The sequence below is a fragment of the Gouania willdenowi genome, chromosome 18 (genome assembly GCF_900634775.1).
Source record: "Gouania willdenowi chromosome 18, fGouWil2.1, whole genome shotgun sequence".
NCBI lineage: Eukaryota > Metazoa > Chordata > Actinopteri > Blenniiformes > Gobiesocidae > Gouania > Gouania willdenowi.
This window is the reverse complement of record NC_041061.1, coordinates 24672943-24686613: the sequence shown is the minus strand read 5'-3', so window position 1 is coordinate 24686613 and position 13671 is coordinate 24672943.

Here is a 13671-nt window from a genome sequence, read left to right as displayed (position 1 = left end):
ATACATCAATACTTAATAAACATAATAAAAGGTATATATTGTGATAAAGAATATTATTAATTCAAATATTGCCACACCATATTTTATATTTAAAACAATGCAAGAAAAAATATTAAACACACGTTTAATGTAAAAATAAACTTTATTTTATAATAATGCCAGTAAAATGTTAGACAGGAGCACCAGCATCCACTGATGGAGGAAGAGGATGATGAAGATGGAGGATAGGAGCATCAGCATCCACAGCAGCCTGAGGAGGAAACATCAGCAGGACAAGTAAAACCTCTCATTTACACAGAAATAATCTGAACAGATGATTAATGTAAAAATAAAGATGACTTTTATACTAATGTCTGTGAATTGTCTTGTGTTTGATTGCAGAGTTTTGCTTCAGAGGAGAATCAGATTAATTGGCAGATTAATTTAATCTAAATCTAACAACACCACAACCATGTATTGTAAACTATAGCACCACCCTGTACCCACAAGACCAGCAGGTAAGCGGCGTCTGCAGTGTTGGATGTGACATACTGCACAGAAAATGACGTTAGGCCTGGGCTGATAACAGATTTTGCTGGACAATATATTGTCCCACAAATTATTGCAGATAAACGATATTATTGTCAAAAAAATTTACACCAAATTAACCACTAATGTAATGATAACATATCATAATAATGCAAGTACACCTTTTCAAATCAACTTGTATTTCTCATTAGTATTTTTTTACCATTGGAATTGGAATGTCAAGATAAAATAAAACAAACACTTAAAATAAAATGGACTCTTGGTCTCTGTTAGCAAAAAATTGCACTTTAATAAATATCAAACAAAAACAATAAAATAGACCCTGTCTCTGTTAAGAAAGAAAGAAAAAAAACACCTCAAATGCAAAACCACACACAACCAAAGCAATAAATAAAATGGTTAATAATGGTTAATGGTTATTAAGTCTCTCTCAAAAACCAAAATTGCACTTGCAATAAATATCAAACATTGAGGTACAGAGGTATATATTTGTACATTAACAGGTAACACTTGCAATCCAATTAGAACCTTTGTAAACAACAATGCCAGCGGCCGCCTCCCCCTGTTTCATTCTGTTCCGTTTCCATTCAGTCTTAAACCATTACAGAATGAACCAAATAGTTTCTAGTTTGCTCTGTTCGTTCCGCTATGGAACAAACATGCATGTGCTGACAGTGAACCCTCTTGTCATCCAGCCTGTTAGGAAGCAAAAGACGAGGAAAACAAAATACTTAGACTTAGCTTGGTTGCTAGCCCCACTCGACATTCCCGCTTCTGCTTCCGATCACGCGGCTTACGTCTCCTCCGCTGGTACGAGGCTCCGCTGCTCCACAGGCCGCTGAGTGCAGTCGACGTAGCCGAACTGACTGAGTTATCTGCTGTTTAATATCCGTTGATAACACTAGCCTCTGCAGCCGACAGGCGCGCCGCCAAATTCGTATGAATATGGCAATATATCGAGGCCGGCAAACTTACCGTGTTCATTTTATTTACCGTCCGGTTAATTGATTTATCGACTATCGGCCCAGGCCTAACCCTCTATTTACTATAGAGCTATAACAGTGTTTTTAACCTGAATTCTGGGTCTCCATTATAAACACACACAAAATTAGGTTATAAAAAAGTCAGAGACGTGAGGACAATATGCGGCAGGTTTTAATCTAACTAAACAGCCAATACAAAGAAATGCTAAGATGAAGACGGTGGGGTAGTTTTGTGGGAAAATATGGGGGGAGTAGCGTCTGGTTTAAACTTGTCCCTCCTCTTCATTGATCCCAGCCCCTCACATTGAAGCTTTGCCTGTTGCTGAGGCAAAAAGCCACAAAATGTGATTGGATTGGGATTTTTCGGCAGCGATGTTCAAACGGCGGCTGGCTATGTGGAGATGTTGCAGAAGGCAGCCCTCATGACTGAAGGCCCTCCTCTGTGTGGGAATGACTGGTTTTTAAACAGGACAAGGCTGCAGTTCATAATGCATTCATCACTCTTTTGGACCATCATGCGTGTTCCTCTCATCTACACCCAATTGAGAACATTTGGGGATGGGTGGCAATGGAAGTTTACAAAAATGTACATCAGTTTCAGACAGTGGATGCCCTCTGTGAAGCCATCTTCACCACTTGGAGCAATGTTCCCACTAGCCTCCTGGAAACACTGGCATCAAGTGTGCCCTAATACATTTTTGGCTACTTTCTTACTGAATTTTTTTTTGGAAATTGTCTTTGTATTTTAAGGGGGTTTCTGTGTAGTTGTGAGCTATGGTCTTACACTTTTGATCAGGTGATGAACATCTTATTTCAGTTTAATTGTTATTTACAATAAATTGTTAACTAAATCTATTTTTTGTCTCACTCCCATTTCTTGTTTTTTGCATTTTGAAGCTCTATTTGGAAGATCCAACAGTGCAAAATGTAATTATTTTGCCATTTTTCAACTGATCTTAACATTTTTAACAGGAGTGTATTTAGTATATACGGTAACTATAGCCCATGCTGTATAGACGTGGACTAACATAAGTGTATATGAAAGAAGAATGTCTTGCAAATAGTTCTGCATTCATGTATATGCGTGTTCATATGTCTGTATTTTTGTCTAACCCTTTAAATACATACAGAACATATATATACACAGTGGTTAGCAGCATGCCTGCCTCACAGCAAGATGGTCCTGGGTTCATGTCCTGTTTCTGAATAGAGTTTGTATGTACTCCCCGTGCTGTTAGGTTGACTGGTGTCTCTAAATTGCCCATAAGAGTGAGTGTGTGTTGTTGTTTGTCTGGCTGCGTGTTGCCTTGCGATGGACTGGCGCCCTGTCCAGGGTGTACCCTCTCCTAGCGCCCAGTGTGAGCTGGAGACCCTGACATGGGACAGTCAAGACCATTGATCATCGCTGCCCCTTGAATTACCCCTGAAATCTGAGGCTGGAATCGGTACCACTCAGTACCACGAATTAATTGATGTTACATTACATTATTGAGAATGGCAAAAAAGTCAATTTGACCTTTGTATCCTTGTGGTTGATGTCCAGGTACCGAAGCCCTGCTGAGCTTGTTAGGTTTGGCAGTGTGCCCTGTTTTTGTTTTGTTTTCCTCTCCATGTCTGAGTGGGACATGGAGAGGCGCCTCCCTCAATCAACTCACCTGTGCCACTACACACCTGCTCACCATCAACCCTTCAGCCACCACCTTTTCCTGCAGTACAAAGGGCGTGTGGGAACCTGCATCGTAGGGATGTGAATCTTTGGGTGTCTCACGGTTCGATTCCGATCCTTACCCCCGCGGCTCCGCCACCAGAGCTGATAGGTTTCTATTTAAGTCTATGTGTTAATTTCCACCAGGTCCGCTGTGCTGCGTGTCTGCTTTTTCCCAGCTTGATAGTCCGGTGCCCTCCGCCAGATACATGCAGGGCTTCTATTTCTGGCGGACACCAGAGCACGACGCATCAATCAGCACAGAGCAAATGAAGCTAAACAGGAAGATAAGCTTGTACTTCGCAATTAAATATACGGTTACTTTTTAAAGTAAAACACTTTAGATTATATTTCAAGTAACTACATCACCAAAACGTCATGTGTAAAAACAAATTCACATTCACTATAATGTTTCCTCTCATAATGTAACTGCACTGTAAACTGCAGCAACTTTGATTTAGTTCATGTTTTACTGGTGCAGTTTTATCTCCTCTGTTGGGCTAAAAAATGTGTGTATGACAAAACCAGGGAGTCCAACCTTCTTCTTCTCCTTCGTTAGGAACACTGACCTGTTTAACTGTTTATTGTTGCGTTTACAACACATACCTTTCACTGCATTCTTGCGCGATTATATAAATATCGTTAGAACTCCAGTCGTCCAACCAAAGTGCACCGTGGCGCACTCAAAACGGACGGCGGACAGCGGGGCAAAACCGGATTGGCGCCGTGACGCAGCGGAGACGTATCCAGTGGAAACCCCGGGTTAGGATTACAATTCGATTCAAAATCGATTCTCGTTTTAACCAAATTTCGATTCAAAATTTTGAAAAACGCATAGTGTGTTAAGGCAAATTATGGCATTAAAACAATACAGTTTGTATAAGATCATTTTAAATAAAGTGATTCCAATGATGTAATCACACAAAGGCAAACTTAAGACAAAAGGTAACATTTATTCATGCTAAACAAATAAAAACACACACACTCCTTGTGCTGTCTATGTAATACACTGTAGGTTGGGTGACTTTCAAACAAGTGAGGGTACCACCAAGTCAACACCATCACCACAGTCCGATTGCCCAGCAACGCCCCATGTGCTTCACTATCACCTTCAGTGTCTGCCACATCCAGAGGTAGATGCAGCCCCTTCCATTGTAGACTGTTCTTGGTAATACCACTCGTACCAGAAACATGTTTATCAAAAGTAATCCAAGTCCAAAATGAATGTTTTAATAAACTTTTTCCATCTTCCAGTCAACAGAAAAATGGAGGATGATGTCATTGTGGTGATGCACCAGATGCACACATCTGATGTGGAGGATCGTGCACAGCGAGAGAGGCTCTGCCAGCAGGTAATGGTACTCTGCAATATGTGTAATTCTGCTATAGTTTTATTTAATTCAGTGCAATAATTATAGTTTGGCTATTGTTTTACTTCATACATTACAATATTTATAATTCTGCTATAGTTTTACTTTTGTGCAATATTTACATTTTATATTCATGCAATAGCTTAACATTTCACACGAGTGCAATATTTGTATTTTCTTTCTGCAATAGTTTTGCATTTCATACTGTGCAAATAAATATTTTTATTTTTCTGCAATATTTATTCATAATTTACTATGATGTTACCTGTAAATAACTCCTACCTTAGATAGCCCATCATACCTTAATTAGAATTAGTTTTTTATATTCTTCGTCTGATTTTTCTTTTTCGCTGTGTGCTATGGCGTGCCAAGTGTAAAAATTTAGTATAAAAGTTGTAGCTAACACATTTTCATTATTTATCTCACTTTTCTCATATTTAGCACATTTTCCTACATTTAACCACATATATACAGGTAAAAAAAATCTAAATATTTAAATCTAAATCTAAATTGTATGTTACATCTAAATGGTAAATCTATATCTAAATTTTAAATCTAAATCTAAATCTAAATGTTATATGTTATATCTAAATATTAAATCTAAGTCTAAATGTTAAATCGTATATATAAATGTTAAATATAAATTTAAATGTTTAAATCTAAATATTAAATCTATTTCTAAATGTTTAAATCTAAATGTTTAAATCAAAACGTTATATATCATATCTAAATGCTTAATCTTATATCTAAATGTTAAATGTTAAATCTAAATGTTAAACTTTAAATGTTCGTTTTTTTTTAGTTGTTTTTGTAGTTGTTTTAATATTGTTTATTTACTTGTAAAATGAAAAAATTCCTAAATGAAGTTAGTAAATACTGCTTGTATTATAAAATTGCAAATTTTCTTGCAAATTCAGTAACATTTCTGATTAAAGTATGTAAATAATACTTGCAACGTAACATTGTAAATTTACTTGCAAATTCAGTGATATTCCTGAATAAAGTAAGTAAATAATACTTGTATCTCCTGTGTCTGATTGTAGTTGCTATATTTTTAAAACAGTAATTTATCAGTGGTCATGGTGAGAAAAAATACAATGCTGTGGAAAAGTGCATCTAAATGCATCAATTCATTATCTAATTGCAATTCCTATGATTGTAATGAAGAATTTAATTACTTAAACTTGGATTTAAGTTAGTTTTTTTAAAAATAATTTTAAAATGCATTTATATTGTATTTTTATGACTGTAATTTATTTTATTTTGTTATTTGTGTGCCCTTTGTCATGTTTTAATGTCTTATTACGATGTAAATCATTTTTAATGCCTTGTTGAAATTTCCTTCTAGCTTTATTCCACCAATTTAATAATTACTATTCTGTAAAATCATACTTTTAATTACACAAACAAACATTTTTTTTTTCCTTTGTGGTAAATACTGTCCAGGTCAGCCATGTTTTATTTCTTCATTTTGTGCAGAACAGCTCAATGTTTGACAGGTAGTCATGGTAACTCAGGCTGAGATGAAAGCGGTGCAGAATCTAGACTACAGTAGTAATAACAGCACTAAGGACTGTCAGAAACGACTAAAGTACCTTTAATATCCTTAAAACACCTCGTAAAGATTGACCAGCAGATGTCCTCAGTGAGCGGTGTGTGTGTCACAGTGAGTTTTTACCGTGTTCCGGTCGTGTAGCATCATTTAAAAGTGTGTTTATGTCTTGTCTTGTGCAGTAGTTGATGTTAGTCTATCTTTATTGAACTGAAAGCAGTGTTTACCATGTAAAACATATATTAATCTATTTTTGTAGCCATTAGTGATAAATGTATCAAGCACTACGCCACGCTTTTAGAAGGACATTGTTGTCTTTACTATAGTTATTAATTCTTTTTAACACAAACACCTGTTTTTGTGTCAGTGTACACATTTAGTCATTAAATGCAGCTTTGCAGAACAGCTCAATGTTTGACAGGTAGTCATGGTAACTCAGGCTGAGATGAAAGCGGTGCAGAATCTAGACCACAGTAGTAATAACAGCACTAAGGACTGTCAGAAACGAGGGAAAGTAGCTTTAATATCCTTAAAGCACCACGTAAAGATTGACCAGCAGATGTCCTCAGTGAACAAGGTTTGTGACCAAAATGAGTTTCTTGTAATTTTGTAAATTTTAATGACTCATTCAGTGATAATCCTGCAACAAATGAGTTAATACTGTTTGTTTTATATGATTGTTAATTTAGTTACTCATTCAGCTAATTATTCACTGCTTGTTTTGTAATATTGTAAATGTATTTACTTATTGTGTTATATACTTGAATCAAGTAGGTAAATAATGTTTTTTTTTTTTTTTTTTAGTTATTTTCATTTTGTATATTTACTTGCAAATTCAGAGATATTCCCAAATGAAGTTAGTAAATAGTGCTTGCGTTTTAATATTGCATATTTTTTTTTGCAAATTCTGTAATAAATAAAGTAAGTAAATAATACTTATTTGCAAATTCAATTTTATTCCTGAATGAAGTAAATGATACTCATTTGCAAATTCAGCGACATTCCTGAAAGAGGCAAGTGAATGTTACTCATTTGCAAATTCAGTGATTTTCCTGAAAAAAGTAAGTAAATAATACTTATTTGCAAATTCAGTGATATTCCTAAAAAAAATAAGTAAATAATACTTATTTGAAAATTTAAATATTATTCCCGAATGAGGTAAGAAAATAATATGTATTTGCAAATTCAGTGATATTCCTAAAAAAAATGAGTAAATAATACTTATTTGCAAATTCAGTGATATTCCTAAAAAAAAACAAGTAAATAATACTTATTTGAAAATTTAAATATTATTCCCGAATGAGGTAAGAAAATAATATGTATTTCCAAAATCAGTGATATTCCTGAATAAAATAAGTAAATAATACTTACTTGCAAATTAGTGATATTCCTAAATAAATTAGGGAAATAATACTTATTTGCAAATTTAGCGACATTCCTGAAAAAGTTCAGGAAATAATACTCATTTGCAAAATCAGTGATATTCCTAAATAAAGTAAGTAAATAATACTTATTTGCAAATTCAGTGATATTCCTGAATAAAGTAAGTAAATAATACTTATTTGCAAATTCAATTTTATTCCTGAATGAAGTAAATGATACTCATTTGCAAATTCAGCGACATTCCTGAAAGAGGCAAGTGAATGTTACTCATTTGCAAATTCAGTGATTTTCCTGAAAAAAGTAAGTAAATAATACTTATTTGCAAATTCAGTGACATTCCTAAAAAAAATAAGTAAATAATACTTATTTGAAAATTTAAATATTATTCCCGAATGAGGTAAGAAAATAATATGTATTTGCAAATTCGCTGATTTTCTTGAATGAAACAAGTAAATAATATTTGTGTTGTAATATTGTAATTTTACTTGAAAATTCAGTGATATTTCTGATTGAGGTAACAAACTAATACTTGTATTGTAATATTGTAACTTTATCAGGAAATTCTGTGATATTCCTGAATGAAGTACGTAAATAATGTTTGTGTATTTTTGACGTCATTTTATTATTATTATTTTTTTTTAAAGCATCACTTTTTGCATGTTTTTAATGATGTTTTGCCACAATTTTGTGTTTTTTAGTTGTCATTTTGTGTTTTTAAAGTAATTTTTGTCTTTTTTTTTTTTTTGGTCTTATATTTTGTTGTTTTGTAATTTTATGCATTCTGTTTTGATTTTGTGTTGTCTTTCGTGCATTTTGAAGTCATTGTTTTTTGTTTTTTTTTTGTCTTTTGTTTTATGTCTCTTCTCGTAATTGTATGTATTTTATTTTCCTTTTTGTTTATATGTGATGTCATTTTGTGTATTAGCAGATTTCTCCTGCTGGTTTAACAAAAGGTAAGGAGGTAAAAGTATCTCCTGTGTCTGATCGTAATTGCTATATTTTTAAAACAGTAATTTATCAGTGGTCATGGTGAGAAAAAATACAATGCTGTGGAAAAGTGCATCTAAATGCATCAATTCATTATCTAATTGCAATTCCTATGATTGTAATGAAGAATTTAATTACTTAAACTTGGATTTAAGTCAGTTTTTTTTAAAATAATTTTAAAATTCATTTATATTGTATTTTTATGACTGTATTTTATTTTATTTTGTATTTTTGTGTGCCCTTTGTCATGTTTTAATGTCTTATTACGATGTAAATCATTTTTAATGCCTTGTTGAAATTTCCTTCTAGCTTTATTCCACCAATTTAATTATTACTATTCTGTAAAATCATACTTTTAATTACACAAACAAACATTTTTTTTTTCCTTTGTGGTAAATACTTTCCAGGTCAGCCATGTTTTATTTCTTCATTTTGTGCAGAACAGCTCAATGTTTGACAGGTAGTCATGGTAACTCAGGCTGAGATGAAAGCGGTGCAGAATCTAGACCACAGTAGTAATAACAGCACTAAGGACTGTCAGAAACGACTAAAGTAGCTTTAATATCCTTAAAACACCTCGTAAAGATTGACCAGCAGATGTCCTCAGTGAGCGGTGTGTGTGTCACAGTGAGTTTTTACCGTGTTCCGGTCGTGTAGCATCATTTAAAAGTGTGTTTATGTCTTGTCTTGTGCAGTAGTTGATGTTAGTCTATCTTTATTGAACTGAAAGCAGTGTTTACCATGTAAAACATATATTAATCTATTTTTGTAGCCATTAGTGATAAATGTATCAAGCACTACGCCACGCTTTTAGAAGGACATTGTTGTCTTTATTATAGTTATTAATTAATTAACACAAACACCTGTTTTTGTGTCAGTGTACACATTTAGTCATTAAATGCAGCTTTGCAGAACAGCTCAATGTTTGACAGGTAGTCATGGTAACTCAGGCTGAGATGAAAGCGGTGCAGAATCTAGACCACAGTAGTAATAACAGCACTAAGGACTGTCAGAAACGAGGTAAAGTAGCTTTAATATCCTTAAAACACCCCGTAAAGATTGACCAGCAGATGTCCTCAGTGAACAAGGTTTGTGACCAAAATGAGTTTCTTGTAATTTTGTAAATTTTAATGACTCATTCAGTGATAATCCTGCAACAAATGAGTTAATACTGTTTGTTTTATATGATTGTTAATTTAGTTACTCATTCAGCTAATTATTCACTGCTTGTTTTGTAATATTGTAAATGTATTTACTTATTGTGTTATATACTTGAATCAAGTAGGTAAATAATGTTTGTTTTTTTTTTTTAGTTATTTTCATTTTGTATATTTACTTGCAAATTCAGAGATATTCCCAAATGAAGTTAGTAAATAGTGCTTGCGTTTTAATATTGCATATTTTTTTGCAAATTCTGTAATAAATAAAGTAAGTAAATAATACTTATTTGCAAATTCAGTGATATTCCTAAAAAAAAATAAGTAAATAATACTTATTTGCAAATTCAGTGATATTCCTGAATAAAGTAAATAAATAACACTTATTTGCAAGTTTAAATATTATTCCCGAATGAGGTAAGTAAATAATATGTATTTGCAAAATCAGTGATATTCCTGAATAAAGCAAGTAAATAATACTTATTTGCAAATTAGTGATATTCCTAAATAAATTAGGGAAATAATACTTATTTGCAAATTCAGCGACATTCCTGAATGAGGCAAGTGAATGTTACTCATTTGCATATTCAGTGATATTCCTGAATAAAGTAAGTAAATAATACTTATTTGCAAATTCAGTTATAGTCCTGAATGAAGTAAATGATACTCATTTGCAAATTCAGCGACTTTCCTGAATGAGGCAAGTGTATGTTACTTGCGTGAAAATTCAGCGAAATTCCTGAATGAGGCAAGTGTATGTTACTTGCGTGAAAATTCAGCGAAATTCCTGAATGAGGCAAGTGTATGTTACTTGCGTGAAAATTCAGCGACATTCCTGAATGAGGCAAGTGAATGTTACTTGCATTCATATTCAGCGAATTTCCTGAATGAGGCAAGTGAATGTTACTTGCGTTAAAATTCAGCGAAATTCCTGAATGAGGCAAGTGTATGTTACTTGCGTTAAAATTCAGCGATATTCCTGAATGAGGCAAGTGTATGTTCCTTGCGTGCAAATTCAGCGACATTCCTGAATGAGGCAAGTGAATGTTACTTGCGTGAAAATTCAGCGAAATTCCAGAATGAGGCAAATGAATTTGTAAATTTTAATGACTCATTCAGTGATAATCCTGCAACAAGTGAGTAAATACTGCTTGTTTTACAGTACTGTGAACTTAGTTACTCATTCAGCTTGCGTGCAAATTCAGCGACATTCCTGAATGAGGCAAGTGTATGTTACTTGCGTGAAAATTCAGCGAATTTCCTGAATGAGGCAAGTGAATGTTACTTGCGTGAAAATTCAGCGAAATTCCTAAATGAGGCAAGTGTATGTTACTTGCGTGAAAATTCAGCAAAATTCCTGAATGAGGCAAGTGTATGTTACTTGCGTGAAAATTCAGCGACATTCCTGAATGAGGCAAGTGTATGTTACTTGCGTGAAAATTCAGCGACATTCCTGAATGAGGCAATTGTATGCTACTTGCGTGAAAATTCAGCGACATTCCTGAATGAGGCAAGTGTATGTTACTTGCGTGCAAATTCAGCGAAATTCCTGAATGAGGCAAGTGTATGTTACTTGCGTGCAAATTCAGCGAAATTCCTGAATGAGGCAAGTGTATGTTACTTGCGTGAAAATTCAGCAAAATTCCTGAATGAGGCAAGTGTATGTTACTTGCGTTAAAATTCAGCGAAATTCCTGAATGAGGCAAGTGAATGTTACTTGCGTGAAAATTAGCGAATTTCCTGAATGAGGCAACTGTATGTTACTTGCGTGAAAATTCAGCGAAATTCCTGAATGAGGCAAGTGTATGTTCCTTGCGTGCAAATTCAGCGACATTCCTGAATGAGGCAAGTGTATGTTACTTGCGTGCAAATTCAGCGACATTCCTGAATGAGGCAAGTGTATGTTACTTGCGTGCAAATTCAGCGACATTCCTGAATGAGGCAAGTGTATGTTCCTTGCGTGCAAATTCAGCGACATTCCTGAATGAGGCAAGTGAATGTTACTTGCGTGACAATTCAGCGACATTACTGAATAAAGCAAGTGTATGTTACTTGCGTGCAAATTCAGCGACATTCCTGAATGAGGCAAGTGTATGTTACTTGCGTGCAAATTCAGCGACATTCCTGAATGAGGCAAGTGTATGTTCCTTGCGTGCAAATTCAGCGACATTCCTGAATGAGGCAAGTGAATGTTACTTGCGTGACAATTCAGCGACATTACTGAATAAAGCAAGTGTATGCTACTTGCGTGCAAATTCAGCGACATTCTTGAATGAGGCAAGTGTATGTTCCTTGCGTGAAAATTCAGCGAAATTCCAGAATGAGGCAAATGAATTTGTAAATTTTAATGACTCATTCAGTGATAATCCTGCAACAACTGAGTAAATACTGCTTGTTTTACAGTACTGTGAACTTAGTTACTCATTCAGCTTGCGTGCAAATTCAGCGACATTCCTGAATGAGGCAAGTGAATGTTACTTGCGTGACAATTCAGCGAAATTCCTGAATGAGGCAAGTGTATGTTACTTGCGTGCAAATTCAGCGACATTCCTGAATGAGGCAAGTGTATGTTACTTGCGTGCAAATTCAGCGACATTCCTGAATAAGGCAAGTGTATGCTACGTGCGTGCAAATTCAGCGACATTCCTGAATGAGGCAAGTGTATGTTACTTGCGTGCAAATTCAGCGACATTCCTGAATAAGGCAAGTGAATGTTACTTGCGTGCAAATTCAGCGACATTCCTGAATAAGGCAAGTGTATGCTACGTGCGTGCAAATTCAGCAAAATTCTTGAATGAGGCAAGTGTATGCTACTTGCATGCAAATTCAGCGAAATTCCTGAATGAGGCAAGTGTATGCTACTTGCGTGCAAATTCAGCGAAATTCCTGAATGAGGCAATTGTATGTTACTTGCGTGCAAATTCAGCGAAATTCCTGAATGAGGCAAGTGAATGTTACTTGCGTGAAAATTCAGCAAAATTCCTGAATGAGGCAAGTGTATGTTACTTGCGTGCAAATTCAGCGAAATTCCTGAATGAGGCAATTGTATGTTACTTGCGTGCAAATTCAGCGAAATTCCTGAATGAGGCAAGTGTATGTTACTTGCGTGCAAATTCAGCGACATTCCTGAATTTATATGTGATGTCATTTTGTGTATTAGCGGATTTCTCCTGCTGGTTTAACAAAAGGTAAGGAGGTAAAAGTATCTCCTGTGTCTGATTGTAATTGCTATATTTTTAAAACAGTAATTTATCAGTGGTCATGGTGAGAAAAAATACAATGCTGTGGAAAAGTGCATCTAAATGCATCAATTCATTATCTAATTGCAATTCCTATGATTGTAATGAAGAATTTAATTACTTAAACTTGGATTTAAGTTAGTTTTTTTTAAAATAATTTTAAAATGCATTTATATTGTATTTTTATGACTGTAATTTATTTTATTTTGTTATTTGTGTGCCCTTTGTCATGTTTTAATGTCTTATTACGATATAAATCATTTTTAATGCCTTGTTGAAATTTCCTTCTAGCTTTATTCCACCAATTTAATAATTACTATTCTGTAAAATCATACTTTTAATCACACAAACAAACATTTTTTTTTTCCTTTGTGGTAAATACTGTCCAGGTCAGCCATGTTTTATTTCTTCATTTTGTGCAGAACAGCTCAATGTTTGACAGGTAGTCATGGTAACTCAGGCTGAGATGAAAGCGGTGCAGAATCTAGACTACAGTAGTAATAACAGCACTAAGGACTGTCAGAAACGACTAAAGTAGCTTTAATATCCTTAAAACACCTCGTAAAGATTGACCAGCAGATGTCCTCAGTGAGCGGTGTGTGTGTCACAGTGAGTTTTTACCGTGTTCCGGTCGTGTAGCATCATTTAAAAGTGTGTTTATGTCTTGTCTTGTGCAGTAGTTGATGTTAGTCTATCTTTATTGAACTGAAAGCAGTGTTTACCATGTAAAACATATATTTATCTATTTTTGTAGCCATTAGTGATAA